The sequence below is a fragment of the Hypanus sabinus genome, chromosome 15, assembly GCF_030144855.1.
Source record: "Hypanus sabinus isolate sHypSab1 chromosome 15, sHypSab1.hap1, whole genome shotgun sequence".
NCBI lineage: Eukaryota > Metazoa > Chordata > Chondrichthyes > Myliobatiformes > Dasyatidae > Hypanus > Hypanus sabinus.
The window spans coordinates 65,216,415-65,232,541 of NC_082720.1; the positions used below are offsets into that span (position 1 = coordinate 65,216,415).

General features: G+C 40.1%; 1 protein-coding gene across 1 annotated transcript in view; it reads left to right on the forward strand.

The window, feature by feature from the left end:
• The first annotated feature begins 2,230 nt into the window (after window positions 1-2,230).
• arap3 (ArfGAP with RhoGAP domain, ankyrin repeat and PH domain 3) overlaps window positions 2,231-16,127 on the forward strand; it is a 276,417-nt gene continuing 262,520 nt past the window's right edge. Inside the window, exons 1-2 of the mRNA XM_059990469.1 lie at window positions 2,231-2,330; window positions 5,113-5,219. The gene's annotated coding sequence lies outside the window, so the exon portion shown is untranslated. The remainder of the gene's footprint in view (window positions 2,331-5,112; window positions 5,220-16,127) is intronic.

Sequence of the window (16,127 nt, forward strand, 5' to 3'; positions counted from 1 at the left end):
GGCCTTTCTAAAGTTGCTATAAACAACATCTACTGCCCTACCCTTAGTTACCTCTTTATCAGACATGACCTCCCATGCACAAAGTCGTGCTGATTATTCATGATTGGGCTTGACAATTGATCTTATGGTAGATCCTGTCCCTCAAATTTCCTCTAGTATCTTCCTCACTACTGAAGTCAGACTCACCTGCCAGGATTTCCCTGGCCTATCCATGCTATCCTTCTTGTTCAATGGAACAACATTAGTCACCCTCCAGTATTCAGGAACTTCACTGGTGCCTGTCAACAAAGCAAATACTTTTACCTCTTCAAGGGCCTCCACAATTTCTTCCCTGGCCTCCCATGAGGTCTGGGGGCACACTTGGTCAGATTTGTGCTTCAAGGCTGCAAGTATCTCCTTCCTAGTAATACGCACTTGATGAAATACTTCACTTCTTATTACCCTCATTTCTTTGACATCCATGATATTTCCCTTGTAAGCACCAAGGAGAAATAGATACTTCAGCAGCCCTGATGGTCCTGAAGAGAAACTTGTCTCTCCCTAGTCACCTTTTTACTGTTAATGCATCTGAAAAATAATTTAACATGGACTGCCAAATCCATCTCAAATCCACGTGCTGCCCTGCTTTATCCATATTTATTTCTAGTTACAATGTTTTGAAATATTGTTTTTAGTTCTTGACGTCTCGTTATAGGAATGATGTGGAACTTTAGAAAGGGTGCAGTGGAGATTTACCAGGATGCTTGACAAGGCTAGAGGGCATCTCTTATGAAGGTGGTTTGAGTGAGCTAGGGTTTTCTCTCTGGACTGAAGGAGGATTAAAGATGAAAAGATAGAGGTGTATGTGATGATATGAGGCACAGATTGAGTGGACAGTCAGATACATTTTCGCAGATCAGAAACGGCTAATTCAAGGGGCCATCTTTTTAAGGTGTTTGGAAGAAAGCATAGGAGAGATGTCATAGGTAAGTTCTTTACACTGAGAGAAGTGGGTGCATAGAACGCTCTGCCAAGGGTGGTGGTTGACATTAGAGACATTAAAGAAACTCTTAGACAGGCATATGGTAGGTGGTAAAATGGAGAGTTATATAGGAGGGAAGGGTTGGATTGATCTTACAGTAGGCTAAAAAGTTGGCACAACATTGTGGACCAAGGTACTGTAATGCTGTATGTTCTATGTCCTGGCCCTTTTGCTTTTGTTTTATTTGTAAGATGCCTTTGGATCCTCTTTAATTGAAGAACTTTTGATGACAATAAGTTTTCATCATAGAGAAGCCACTTCTCTGTACTTTGGTAATAAAACTGGCCCAAGGATGAAGCTGCAAATCACACTGCAATTGTTAAATCTTCGGATGTGCGATCTTCTCTGGTGATCACATACACAGAAATTTGTTTTTTTTTTGTTTTTTTCTGCCTTAGTGGGCAGAAGGACAAAGCGTCATCAATACATTACAGGAAGTTCCACAGGAAATAACAGGAAGTAGAATGTTAGTGTTCTGAAGCTACCAGTCCACTACGCCAAAACGTTTGTACTGTATCCCCGAGCTCATTCCCTGGAGTTTGTATTCTTGATCAGGCAGAATGCGTGGCTTGCATAGCAGCTCTGCTCTGTCCATCGTGTGACCCCGAGCTGTCACTTTAATTCTGCCTCCAGTCGCATCTTGACCTCTTTGTGGTTTAGACACACACTGAAGTTCGAGATAAACTTGCAGAGGACTACCTCATCTTTCCTCTGTGAACTCGTCACAATGCTTCAGACACGCTACTAAATCGGACAAGGGCGGATGGTTTCCATTTACACCTTTTCATTTACACCCGTCTATTGTTTACTTCCTCTCTCATTAACACCCTCTTTCATCCCATCTATTTGTTGTCTCCCACTTTATCACAGACCGTCCATCTTCCCACCCCCCCCGCAGATTTAAACAAAAAAGCGAACTCCTCCCGCTTGTGTAAACTTTCACATAGTTCAGCAACTTTCATTGATTTTTTCATTGTTAGAAAGTTTCATTGTTAAATAAACTAGAGAAAGCTGAATTTTTTTTTGGGGGGGGCGCCTTGAGAGAGGGTTGGAAGAAGCTTGGGGATTTATTGGCTCTGAATTCAGTGTTAGAAGAGCTGTCAGTGGCCTGTGCTCCTCCTCTTTAACAGCTGATTTCTCACTTTGACGCGCCTCGTCTGCGCTGCTCTCACTCGCCGATTGTTAAAGTGCCACAAACGGCAGGCAGTGAGTGAATCAAGAAGGCGCGCACACAGTGTCCTGCAGCACAAACAAAAAAGTGAGGATTTCCTGAGTCAGCTCCAGGAATTGCGGTGCAAGCGTGCAAAAGGTATGACAATTTAAATAACTTAATCGACTGTATTTACAAAACTCTTTCCTTGGGAGTGGTTTCAACAAGGGTGCGATTTGAATCAGAGGCAAGATTCAGTTCTGTTCACCTTGTTTATAAATTAGCTACAGTTGTGCGTTACCGACAATGCTTGGCTACTGAGAGCAGACGGACAATCAGCTATGGTCCAGCTGCGGGTATAATTACAAGATCTGTTAATGCTGAAATGAATGGGAATTTTGCTACACGCTGCCAGCTATATCACTGGCTTGAAGTTTTCTGGCCAGCAACCTCAATGCTCACAGCAGTGTTTGATCACCAAGTTTGATATCGACTCCGAGAGTTATTGTTTATGATACGAAATGGACTGGATGTGTATTTGGATTAATACACCGCGGCTGCGTAGGCTTATTTCAAATAGTCCCCGTGTTAATGGTTTTCCCCACGTAGGTACCAACGACGATTCCACTGGTGAAGGACGGCTGGGAGCTTTGGATTCTCCATATGGATTACCAATGAGGGTTCTACTGAAAGCTTGAGAGATCCATTAGTGAAACACCGACTCTGATACATAGAAACATAGAAAACCCACAGCGCAATACAGGCCCTTCGGCCCACAAAGTTGTGCCGAAAATGTCTCTACCTCAGAAATTACTAGGTTTACCTATAACCCTCTATTTTACTAAGCTCCATGTACCTATCTAAAAGCCTCTTAAAAGAACCTATTGTATCCGCCTCCACCACCGTTGCTGGCAGCCCATTCCATGCACTCAGCACTCTCTGAGTAAAAAACTTACTCCTGACATCTCCTCTGTACCTACTCCCCAGCACCTTAAACCTGAGTCCTCTTGTGGCAACCATTTCAGCCCTGGGGAAAAAAGCCTCTGACTATCCACACGATCAATGCCTCTCATCATCTTGTACACCTCTATTAGGTCACCTCTCATTCTCCTTCTTCCAAGGAGAAAAGGCCAAGTTCACTCAACCTATTCTCATAAGGCATACTCCCCAATCCAGACAACATCCTTGTAGAAAGTGGTAATGAATGTCACTTACTGATGGTGCATGGTAGAAGTTGGCATGTGTGTTCTATTGCAAAGATTCAGAGTAAATTTCCTCTCAAAGTACCTGTATGCCATTATATATAACCCTGAGATTCATTTTCTTGCGGGCATACGCGGTTAATCCAAGAAGCACAACAGAATCAATAAAAGATCGCACCCAATAGGATGGACAAACAACCAATGTACAAAAGAAACCAATTATGTGAATACAAAAAATAGTAGATTTCAATAGTAGAGGCAATAAACAGTTTCTCTGTGCCCATATTAACGTATTCTTTTGGCATAATATCTTGGTCAGAAATCGAACTGCAATGACATTTCAGAAAAAAAACCTGTAAAGTCGAACACACTTCGATTAACACACTACCTAGGAAAGAAGGAGGATGAGGAATACCAGACATAAAAAAATACTCAGGTCAGGTAAAACTTCTAATGGTACATTTTCATCAATGACAACAGGATTTAGTACTCCACGCAAGCACATGCAAGTCTGATAAGAGGCACACACCACTAAACTTAAAGGAAAGCATAACCCAAAAAATGAAATTATCACTGCAGAAGAAATGGTTAACCAGTGGAAGAGCATGACCTTTCATGGAAGACATTCCAATATTCTGAGCAGACTAGACATCCAGAAGGAAGTGTCCACTGCCTGGCTCAGATTTGGAGAGCTCGTCCCAGAAACAGAAGGGTACCTTGTGGCAATACAGGACCAGGATATTAACATTTAAAAAATGAAAAGTACATGAAAAAAGACCAACACATTCAAGTCAGAAGCAGAAAATGTATTGAAACCAGAAACAATGCAACATATTACAGGATCCTTCAGCATTCAACTCAATCTGATTACTTAAACAGGCACAATCAAATGGCAAACATCATTTACCACAATCTTGCTTTAAAATACAAACTCATAAAAGGCACCATACCTTACTATAAATACACAACTTATTCAGCTTTAGAGTCAAAATCCCACAAATTATATTACTGCTGATCCATTACTAAAGGTTAGGACAATCCATAATAACCGTTCAGATATAATAATACAGGATAAACAAGCAAGAAGAAATCACTTAACAGATATAGTCATTCCAATCACACATAATGTATAGAAGTCAAGAAGTGAAAAACAACAGAACAGACAGACAGACATACTTTATTGATCCTGAGGGAAATTGGGTTTCATTACAGCCGCACCAACCAAGAATAGTGTAGAAGTATGGCAATATAAAACCATAAATAAATAAATAATAATAAGTTAATTATGCCAAGTGGAAATAAGTCCAGGACCAGCTTAAGAAGAATGCTGAATTTTAAAATTAACTTAAAAGACAGTGAAATATAAACAGGGTATACATTGTCCCAATTGTAATGTCTACAATTGATATCATTCCAAAGTCACTACACAATAGCATTAAAAAATTAGGCCTACATAGCAATATTTATGTAAATCTTCAGGAAGCCACAGTACTAAACACCATTAGCATAGTCTGAAAGTTCCTAACAAATGAGCAATGAATGGTTATGCCTCGTACCTCAGGTTTTACCAGATTGAGCTGAGAAAAAAAATAAAAATACAATGATAATAATAATAATAAATAAACAATAAATATTGAGAACATGAGATAAATAGTTCTTGAAAGTGTGTCTTTAAGTTATGGGAACAGTACAGTGATGGGCTGAGTGAAATTGAGTGAAGTTATCCTCTTTTGTTCCAGAGACTGATGGTTGATGGGTAGTAACTGTTCACTGCATCTGATGCTGTGAGTCCTGAGGTTCCTGTACCTTCTTCCTGATGGCAACGGGGGAAGAGAGCATGAGATAGGTGTGCTGGGTGTCACTGATGATGCATGCTGCTTTCCTGTAACAGCACTCTGTGCAGATGTGCTCAACGATGGGAATAGCATTACGTGTGATGAACTAAGTCATATCCACCACATTTGGTAGGATTTTCCTGACAAGGGCATTGGTGTTTCAATACCAGGTTGTGATGCAACCACTCTGTATACTCTCCACCGTACATATATAGAAGTTGTCAAGGTTTTAGATGTCATGTCAGATCTTCACAAACGTCTCAGGAAGTAGAGATGTGGACATGCTTTCTTTGTAATGGCATTTATGTGCTGAACCCAAGACAGTTCCTTTGAAGTGATAAAACCGAGGAATTTAAAGTTGCTGACACTCTCCACTTCTGATCCCTTGAAGAGAGCTGGCTTATGGACCTCAGGCTTCCTTCAGCTCTGTGATCTTGCTGATTTTGAGTAAGATGTTGCTGTTATGACACCATTCAGCCAGAGTTTCAGTTTCCCTCCTATATGCTGATTTGTCACCACTTTTGATTTGGCCTACGACTGTGATGTCAGCAGCAAACTTGAACATGGCTTTGGAGCTGTGTTTGGCCACACAGTCATAGGTGTAAAATGAGTAGAGGAGGGGTCTAAGCATACAGCCTTGTGATGCACCAGTGCTGATGGAGATTGTTGTTACTAATCTGAACTGATTGGGGTATGCACGTGAGGAAATCGAGGATCCAATTGCACAAGCATGTATTGAGACCAAGGACTGAAAGCTTATTTATTAATTTTGACGGGGTGATAGTATTGAATGCTGAGTTAAGGTCTGTGAAGAACATCCTGATGAATGTACTTTTGCTGTCCATATGTACCAGGCTTGAGTGAAGAGCCAATAAAATGACAACTGCTGAGGACCTGTTGTGCTGGTAGGCAAATTGGAGTGGATCCAAGTCACTTCTCGGGCAGTTCATATAGTTCAGCACCAATCTCTCAAAGCACTTCGTTACAGTGGATGTAAGTGCTACCGGATGATAGTCATTGAAGCAGGTTACCGCGTTCCTCTTGGTCACTAGTATAATTGAAGCCTGTTGAGGCAGCTGGGTACCTCAGACTGCCAAGGCAAGAGGTTAAAGATATTGGTTAGCAATCCAGCCAGTAAATCAGCACATCCCTGTAGATCTCAGACAGGCATCCCATCTGGCCTAGATGCTTTGCATGGTTCACCCTCCTGAAGGATGTTCTTACATCAGCCCCAGAGATGGCAATCACAGTGTCATTGGGGGCTGTGGGAGTTTGTTAAGATTTCTCCCTGGTTTGATGGTTAAAGCAAACATAGCAGGCATTGAGATCATCTGGGAGCGAAGCCGTGTGTTCACTTATGTCACTTGGTTTCATCTTTAAGTGGTAATATCCTTCAAGCCTTGCCACAGTTGTCGGAACATCCATCAATGATTCAAGTTTGGTCTGGAATTGCCACTTCACATATGAGATGGTTTTCTGGAGATTGTATGTGTACCTCTTGTATCCTACTTGCTCACCAGACCTGAATGCCTTTCAGCTGGCCCTCAGCAGATTGTAGGTCGCACAGTTTATTTGAAGTTTCTGGTTGGGGAAGGTTGAATGATTTTGATGGGACACATTTGTTTATGACTTTTTATAAAGTTTGTGACAATCATGATGTATTGGATCAGATGCTCTGATGAGTCATTGAATATGGCCCTGTCCACTGATTTCACGCAATCCCGTAGCCACTCCTCTGCTCCCATCATTTCTTCTTTATTGTCTTTATCTCTGGAGTCTTTCTCTTTAGGCTCTTCCTGTATGCCATGTGATGAGATTTCCTGAAATGCAGTCTAGACATGTAATGCTAGGCATTCCTAATATTAGTATAGCAGTGACTGTTGCATTGGAACCCTTGGTACTGCAGGTTATATGTTGATGATAAATGGACAGAGATTTCTTCATAAAAACTCTGACAATGATTTGAAAGGCTTTGGTGTAGGCTGTTTCTTGTTTGCTGATGGTAACATTTAGTTCTTCAGTATTGCTTGTGTTTCTCTCTCCTCCCTCTCTCATTTCATGGTGATATACCTTCATCTGCTTAAAGGTGCCATACCTGCATGCTTGAGAGTTAAGTCTGCTGAGTCTTTCCTTCAGAAGACCATGAAGTAGCTAGTTTGTTAAGATGGTTCAAAAGCACTTTCCTTAAAGGGAAAATGTAGATTGCAGATTGTAGTGGGAGTAGTTCAGAAGTATATTTAGATGTTTTGTAAGCTGCCCACAGCATATCGCCATGGTTCACCAGTGCCATCTTGCCTGCTTGTATCGGTCATTGGAAGCATTGGATTTCTTTGGTACATTGAGTTTGGATGATATTTATGTACTTTAATAATAAATTTATTTTGTACTTTGAACTACCTCTCATGCATTCTCCTTTGTGGTTATGTAGCAGGAAGTCTGTGTTGGAGACATGTTCCTCGGCCTAGCTCAATTCAATTTTGTAATCAATGATTTGGTACTCTATAAAACATGAAAAGTGTTTTTGATGGTGGTTTATTTCTCACTGCACCCTTCATTCATTTCCCTTTCACCCATCCACTCAAGCCCATCAGCTTGAAAACTTGGCTTATCATTGGTTCTGATCTGGGAGGTTCCAGGCAAAGAGTGATCCAACCAGACCTCAATGGTAGAGATGATAGAAGATGATGATACACCCCAATGACAGTGAAAGTGGAGGAGGACTGAGACAATGAAGGCTCTGCAGTCATCTTGCATTCAATGCCACTGGACCCTGACCCTGATCTGTTATGGACCTTATGGTAGCTCCCTGTACATCAGCCTCCCCATTAAACAAAGTTATGCACAAATGTTCTCTGTTAAGAGAATCCACCCTAAACCACTTAGGAGAACATCCTACGACTCAAGTGATCGCACTAGAACTATGTCTGACTCAGTGTAAGAGCATTTTAGCTGTTCAATTACTCATCATTTCTCTGTAACCCTGCCAATTCCTTCCATGCTGATACTGCACTGAAATGAACTTTTTTTATTTTAAATGTGTACTTCTTTGTGAAAATTGTCTAATTTCCACTTAACGTATATGTTTCCTGTTAATTTTGCTTGTATGATGTTATATGCCAATGATGCTGTTATGTTTTCATTGCATCTGTGCACATCTGCATTTATTGCATATCACAATAAACTTGACTTTAACTTTAATCCAACTCCTGTGAGTCACAGTGGATTCTGCCCCACTATCTCTATGCTTTTATTACAGAATGATGTCACTTAAGTTTTTTGGCCAATCACATTTCTTCATTGTTCTTTTGGTTTTGACCCTTTGCCAATGAGAACAGTTCCCCTTCATGTCTTTAAATATGTCTGTAATCAATGTGACTTCCTCTGTCCGAAGGAGAACAATAGCAGCTTCTCTATCTTTTCAGATAACTAATGTGCCTATTTCCTGGAATCAATACAGTAATTTTCTTTTTCACCTTCTCCATTGCATTTATAACTTTCCTAAAATGTGGCTTACAGACCTGGCCACAGTGCACTAGCTGTTTTATAAGGAATCGTTATGACTTCTTCGCTTTTCTATCCAACTGATCTACTTAAAAAGCCAGGACAATTTCATTCATGATAAGTGTGGACACTGTAAGTTGCCAACCATCAGGCTGCTGAACCAGTGTGGATAACTTCACTAACTTCAATGCTAAACTGATTCCCCAACCTATGGACTTGCTTTCAAGGGCTCTACAACTCATGCTTTCAATATCATTTATTTATCTATCCGTTTTTTTGCATTTTCAGAGTTTTTCATCATATTGGTTATCATTCTTGTTGTGTGTAGTTCTAGCGACATGCTGGTGTCACCACACTTCTGCAGCCAAAATAGTGTGCCTTTGGAATGTGGGAGGAAATTGGCGCACCTGGGGGAGACCAATGCAGTCTCAAGGAGAACAGATCAACTGGTGCTTATTGCTGTGCTACCAGGCCTCTAGGACGGATTGTTGATTACGCTCACCGCTTTTCCAAGCCAGTCGGCAGTACAGTATAGAGTCAATGGAGGGGAAGCTGCTTTGCGTGATGGACTAGGTTGAACTCTCACTTCTCCATTTGGTTATTCTCTTCCTGCCTTTTTTTCTTCTTGCTACTGACATCAGGAAGGAGGTACAAGATTCTTAGGTCCCATGCCACCAGGTTCAGAAACAGTTACTAACTTTCAACCATCAGGCTCCTGAGCCAGTGTGGATAACTTTAATAACCTCAACATTATTTATTTACTTAATTATTATTGTTACTAATATTATTAGACTTTTATTTTTCCTCAGCTCAAGCAGGTAAAACCGATGGTAGAGAATAGCTAAGAACGCTCATTTCTCAATTGCTTGAAACTTTTGAATTATTCTAGTGGTGTTTAGTATTGTGGCTTTCTGAAGATTTACATATGTATTGTTGTGTAGGTCTAATTGTTTAATGTTATTGTGTAGTGACTTTGGAATGATGTCAGTTGTAGATATTACTATTGGGACAATAGAAACATACCTTGTTCATGTTCCATAGTTTTTAAATTTCCTCTCAATCGAGCTCATTTCTACTGTTTTTCATTTACTTTATGTGTGTTTGGAATGACTATATTTAAGTAAGTTGTTCTTGTTTGTTTATCCTGTAATAATATATCTATACAGTTAATATACATTGTCCCAATGTATAATAATGGCTTAGGCTTTATATGATTTGTAGTACTCTGACTCTAAAACTGGATCAGGCTTGTACCTAAAGTAAGTGTCTTTTATGTGTATGTACTTTAAAGCAAGATTTTAAAGAATGATGTTTGCCTCTTGATTGTGCCTGTGTGAGTTAAACTGGTGCAGGATTCTGTAATGCGTTGGATTGTTTCTAGTTTCTCTTCATATTTTCTGCCTTTAGCATGTTGAATTTGTTGGTCTTTTATTATGTACTTTTGATTTTTTGTTCTGTTAACCACCTGGTCCTTTATTGCCACAGTGCAACCCTCTGTTTCTGGGAAGAGGTCTCCAACGTGAGCCAAGTGTTCAACACTTCCTTGTTGACATCTAGATTTCTTAGATTGTGGGGACGTCTTCCCTGGTGGGTTATGTTCTTCCATTGATTCACTTTTCCTTCAATATGATAATTTCTTCATTTTTCTGTGTTGTGCTGTCATTTAAGCTTGGTGCTGTGTACTTCTTAGCGGAATTGCTTATGCTTTTATGGAGTTCTGAATCCTGTTTTTGCTAGTGAAAATATATCCTTACAAGTTTTATCTAACTGTAAAGTAAATTTTTAATGTCTTTTATTCTTCTTCCCCCTTCTACCCAAGGTAGTGCTAACCTGAATGCATTCCAGTGTACATTTCTGTTCTTTGTAAATTTCCCAGATTGGTTCCAGACCAAGATATTATGCCAAAGGAATATATTAGCATGGGTACAGCAAAAGTGTTTATTGCCTTTGTTATATTTTTACTATTGAGCTCTGTTTGGCAGATTTTCTAAGCCTTGACGTAAATTCGGTCAAACATTTTCACTTTATTGTATTATGCTCTTTCACCTTTCCTTATGTTTAATGTCTTGTACTTACCTAGTCCAGAGTTCAGGTTTATATCTTTTGAAAATAGTTTTACTATTTAAATTAATTGCTTAGCTTCACTGGTGAAAGACTGTATATTTCAATCATCCATGTAACAAGGTAGAATTAATTTGGTTGTTTCTGATTTGATACCCTGTTTGGTCTGATTCTCTAAATTAGAGAGCTGGTTTCAAGGTAGCCAAAACCTCAGTGAGCTTAGAGCAGGGGTGTCAAACTCAAATACACAGTGGGCCAAAATAAAAAAATCGGTACAAGTCGAGGGCCGGACTGGTTCAGCCTTTATTGCAAAACTTATTGAAATGAATTTATTACACATATTAACCTGGAATTAACAAAACTTAGGTTATTGCCTACAAAAACAACATTGAACATTAAATAAATAAAAGATCAGTTGCATTTATTTCTTATGGCTTTATCTGCAGCTTTTCCGGAGTAATTTCTAATGAAAACATTTTTCCACAGGCCAACACTCTGTGATTCACACTAGTCTAAGCCAGATACTTGGCATCTCATCTTGGATGCAAGTTCATCAATGTTTGGAGTCAGGCTCTGAGCTGAGGAAATCCTCAGAATTGAGTGAAGGTGTTCATCAGAAAGACGACTCCTGTGTGATGTTTTGTTTATCTTCATCAAAGAGAACAGTTGTTCACACAGATATGTGCTGCCAAACATAGAGAGCATTTGAGCAGCTTGGGTACGCAGCTGGGCCATTGTGTCGGGAATGAAACGTAGAAACTGTGCAGCGCCCACCAAGTCATACTTTGCCTTGAGTGTGTCACTACATTGGAGTTCAATCAGCTCCATTTGTATGTTGGTTGGTGCGCTTTCCACATCAGCTGCAAATGGATTACTGAGCAGTTCAAACCTGCTTTTTTGGGCTTCAAAGTCGGCAAAACGCCGTGTGAAGTCGGCACCAAGTATGCTAAGTTTTTCAGCAAACTTTGCACATGGGAACACTGTGGTAGAAACCTGCTCTTTCATAGTTTGGCAACACGGAAAATGGCTCAAGTTTTCTTGCTGCATCTGCGTCTCCCACAGGCGCAGCTTGGTTTTAAAAGCCCTCACTGCAGCGTACATGTCTGTGATCACACGACCCCGCCCCTGAAGCTGCAGGTTGAGCACATTGAGATGGCTCGTGATGTCACACAGAAACGCCATTTCACAAAGCAACTTTTTATCCCGGAGCTCTGTTGTGTCTTTCCCTTTGCTTTCCATGAACTGACAGACCTCCTCACGCAACTCGAAACATCTTTTCAGCACTTTTCCTTGGCTTAACATTGCACCTCTGTGTGATAGGGCAAATCATTATATTCTGAACCCAACTCCTCCAGAAACGACTTGAACTCGCGGTGATTTAAACCTTTGGCTCTTATGAAGTTAACTGCTTGTGCTCAAAAGTACTGTTTCTTGAAAAGTGATCCTAATAACTTGAACTAAGAATAAAAATTGTTGGAAACATTCAGTAGGTCAGACCAACTGAAAACAGAATTAAGCTTTTAGTATATGGAAAAGGAAAGGTATAAAATGTTTTCGTGATCTTTTTTTTGAAGGTACTTTGATGTCTTTTGATCAACTATCCAACAAATTTGAATTACCTAAATCTAATTTTTTTAGATACTTACAAATTAGAAATTTCTTACATAAAATTCTTCCATCTTTTCCTAACTCAACTCCATCGGATTTTTCAGATTTGATTTTTACTTTTAATCCTTGTCAGAAGGGATTAGTAGCTTTTATTTATAACATGATTATGAAGATGCAGCCAGAAATATCGGATAGAATTAGACAAGAATGGGAAAAAGAACTTCGATGTAATATATCAACAGATAAATGGGAAAAAATTTTACAAATGGTTAATTCCTCCTCTATTTGTGCTAAACATGCTTTAATACAATTTAAAATTGTACATAGAGCTTATATGTCTAAAGATAAACTTGCCCGATTTTATTCGCATATTAATCCTCAATGTGACAGATGTCACTTAGAAGTGGCTTCATTGACTCACATGTTTTGGACATGTCCCACTTTACATAACTATTGGAAGGACATTTTTGATGTCATTTCCTCAGTATGGAATATCGATTTACAACCCCATTTTATTACTGCAATTTTCGGTATACCAAATGAAGATGGCAATCAGCTTTCCCCTTCAATCAGACGAATGATTGCCTTTGTAACATTAATTGCCAGAAGGTCTATATTACAAAACTGGAAAGAAGTAAATCCTCCTACTACATTTCAGTGGTTCTCCCAAACTATTTCTTATCTGAGTTTGGAAAAAATCAGAAGCACTATCTTTGATTCTTCAATTAAATTTGAAGAAACCTGGGGACCATTTATTCGACACTTTCATATGAATTAATTTGGCTTATTTCAGATCCTTTTCTCTACTTATACTTGTTCAGGTATGGAGTTCCGGAGTTCTTTTCTTGACACCTTTATATATTTATAAAGTGCTATTATTGCCCATGTTAGTTTTAGTTTAGTATTTTTTTTCAATATATATTTTTTCTCATATATAATTTCAATTTTTTTTTTCTTCTTTTTTCGACGATTATTTTTGTTTTTCATATATATTTATATAGACTTGATTGATTTATGTACCTTTTGTTGATGGATGTTTTAATAGGATATTATTATCCTATTACTAATGTAATCTCAAGTTTATTGAATCTGTAATCTATTCATTATTTTGTGTTGTTTTTTTTTATATATGAAATTTAATAAAAAGATTGAAAAAGAAAAAAGAAAACAGAATTAGAGTTGATGAGCTGCATGCACAAAATGCTGGAGGAACTCAGCAGGTCAGGCAGCATCTATGGAAAAGAGTAAACAGTCCAAAAGTTTCAGGCTGAAACCCTTCTTCAGGATTGAAATTGAAAGGGGAAAGCACCAGCAGAAAAGGTGGGGGGAGAGCAAAGAGGCTAGTTAGAAGGTGATATCTGAAGCAAGGCGGGTGGGAAAGGTGAACTGGAGAGGAAGGGATCTTATAGGAGAGGAGACTGGACCATAGTAGAAAGGGAAGGAGGAGGGGACCCAGATGAAAGTGATTGGCAGGTGAGAAGAGGTATAAGTCCTGAGTGGGGAATGGGGGATGGGATTGAAATTAGAGTTAATGTTTCAAAGCTGAACAGTCTTCACTGAAACTCTACCCTTGCATGTCCAGAGGGAGGCTTGAACTCATACTGTACTGTGCAAAAAGCCTTAAGCACGTGTATATAGCGAGGCTGTTTGAGACTTTTGCATGGTGCTGTATTTCTCAATGTGGAGCAGAGAATGAGTTTGTAAATCTGGTAGGAGCAAAGAAGGTTGGGAATAGCAAGAGTGCTGCGCCGTGGCAGGGGTGTGGGACAGGTAGCAAAGAAGGAGTGCCAGGGCGTGTTTGAGACACCAGGCAAAGTCACTTGATTCCAGACAATTGGTTTATTGATCATTGTATAATGGCACTGGTGCTTTCTGCTCCCACCTCTTTTTCCAACCATGACTCCCCTCTCCCTGCCCACTTACCACTCTCAGTCCACAATAAAGACTGGCAGCAGTACAGTGCGATACATAAAATTACTACAGTACTTTGCAAATGTCCTCGGAACCCCAGCTCTCTATATATGTGACTTTTGCTCAGTACTCTGTCACTGCGATGTGGAGAGGAAAGTGTTGTTAACTGATGGGCGCTGCCTTCAAATAAAGGTCAGTTTTGTAATTGATTACAATAAGTTGATGATTTCTGGAGTAGTATCAGGAATAAGGACAAAAGAGAAGGTCAAAGAACACTGAGACTGTCTACAAAAAGGGTCAGAGCCGTCTCTATTTCCTGAGGAGACTGAGGTCCTTTAACATCTGCCGGACCTGCTGAGGATGTTCTACGACTCTGTGGTGGACAGTGCTATCATGTTTGCTGTTGTGTGCTGGGGCAGCAGGCTGAGGGTAGCAGACACCAACAGAATCAACAAACTCATTCGTAAGGTCAATGATGTTGTGGGGGTGGAACTGGACTCTCTGACGGTTGTGTCTGAAAAGAGGATGCTGTCCAAGTTGCATGCCATCTTGGACAACGACTCCCATTCATTCCATAATGTACTGGTTAGGCACAGGAGTACGTTCAGCCAGAGACTCATTCCACTGAGATGTAACACTGAGCGTCTTAGGAAGACATTCCTGCCTGTGGCCATCAAACTTTACAACACCTCCCTCGGAGTGTCAGACACCCTGAGCCAATAGGCTGGTCCTGGACTTATTTTTCCACTTGGCATGATTAACTTCTTATTATATAAACATTTATGGTTTTATATTGCTATGTTTCTTCACTATTCTTGGTTGGTGCGGCTGTAACGAAACCCATTTTCCCTCGGGATCAATAAAGTATGTCTGTCTGTCTGTCTGAGATTATTAGCTGCTGTAAAATCAATTTTGTTCACTAACTTACTCCATTATGGCAGAAGCCTCAACAATATAGAGGATACTTCAAAAGGCGACATGTCGAAGAGACAACATCCATCATTAAAGGCCCTAACACCTAGGACATGCTCTCATCTTGTTACTACCATCAGAGAGGAGACCCAGGATCCTGAAGATACACACTCGACATCTTCAGAAGAGCTCGTAAACCGCTCCTCCATGGAGAGAGTCAAGAGCACCAAATTTCTGGCAGTGCACATAATGGACAGTCCCTCAACAGCACCTCTTTAGTCAAGAAAGCACTTCCTGAGAAGAATGTGCTGAGTGAGGCATCCTCATCCCCACCCCCATTCTAATGACTTTTTACAGGAGCACCATTGAGAGTGCCCTGACAAGCGGCCTCACTGTCTGCCGAGGGAGTTGCAAGATATCTGCAAGACCCTCCAAACAATTGCAAGGACTGCTTACATTTACATCATTTATTATTATACTGTAATTTGCCCTTTACTGTGCCTATTGTCTTGTTTATTGTACTGTGTTGCACTGTTTTGTGCACTTTATGTAGTCTCATGTAGGTCTGAAGTTTAATGTAGTTTTGTGTTGTTTCACGTAGCACCATGGTCCAGGACGAAAGTTGTTTCGTTTTTACTGTGTGCTGTACCAGCAGTTATGGTTGAAATGACAGTAAAAAGCGACTTGACTTGACTTGAAAGGATCATCAGGGTCTCTCTTCCACTGAGATCTGAGATACTTATCAGAAATGCTGCGTACGCAGGACCCAGTGATTCAGTGGGTCCATCAGTGATTCCCCCCCCCCCCCCATCTGTACAACAATCTCTTTGACCCCTTACAATCAGATTGGAGGTACATAGCATTAGGGCAAGGACTGTTACGATGGGAAATAGCTTCTTCCTTCGGGCCCTGATACTCCTGAACTC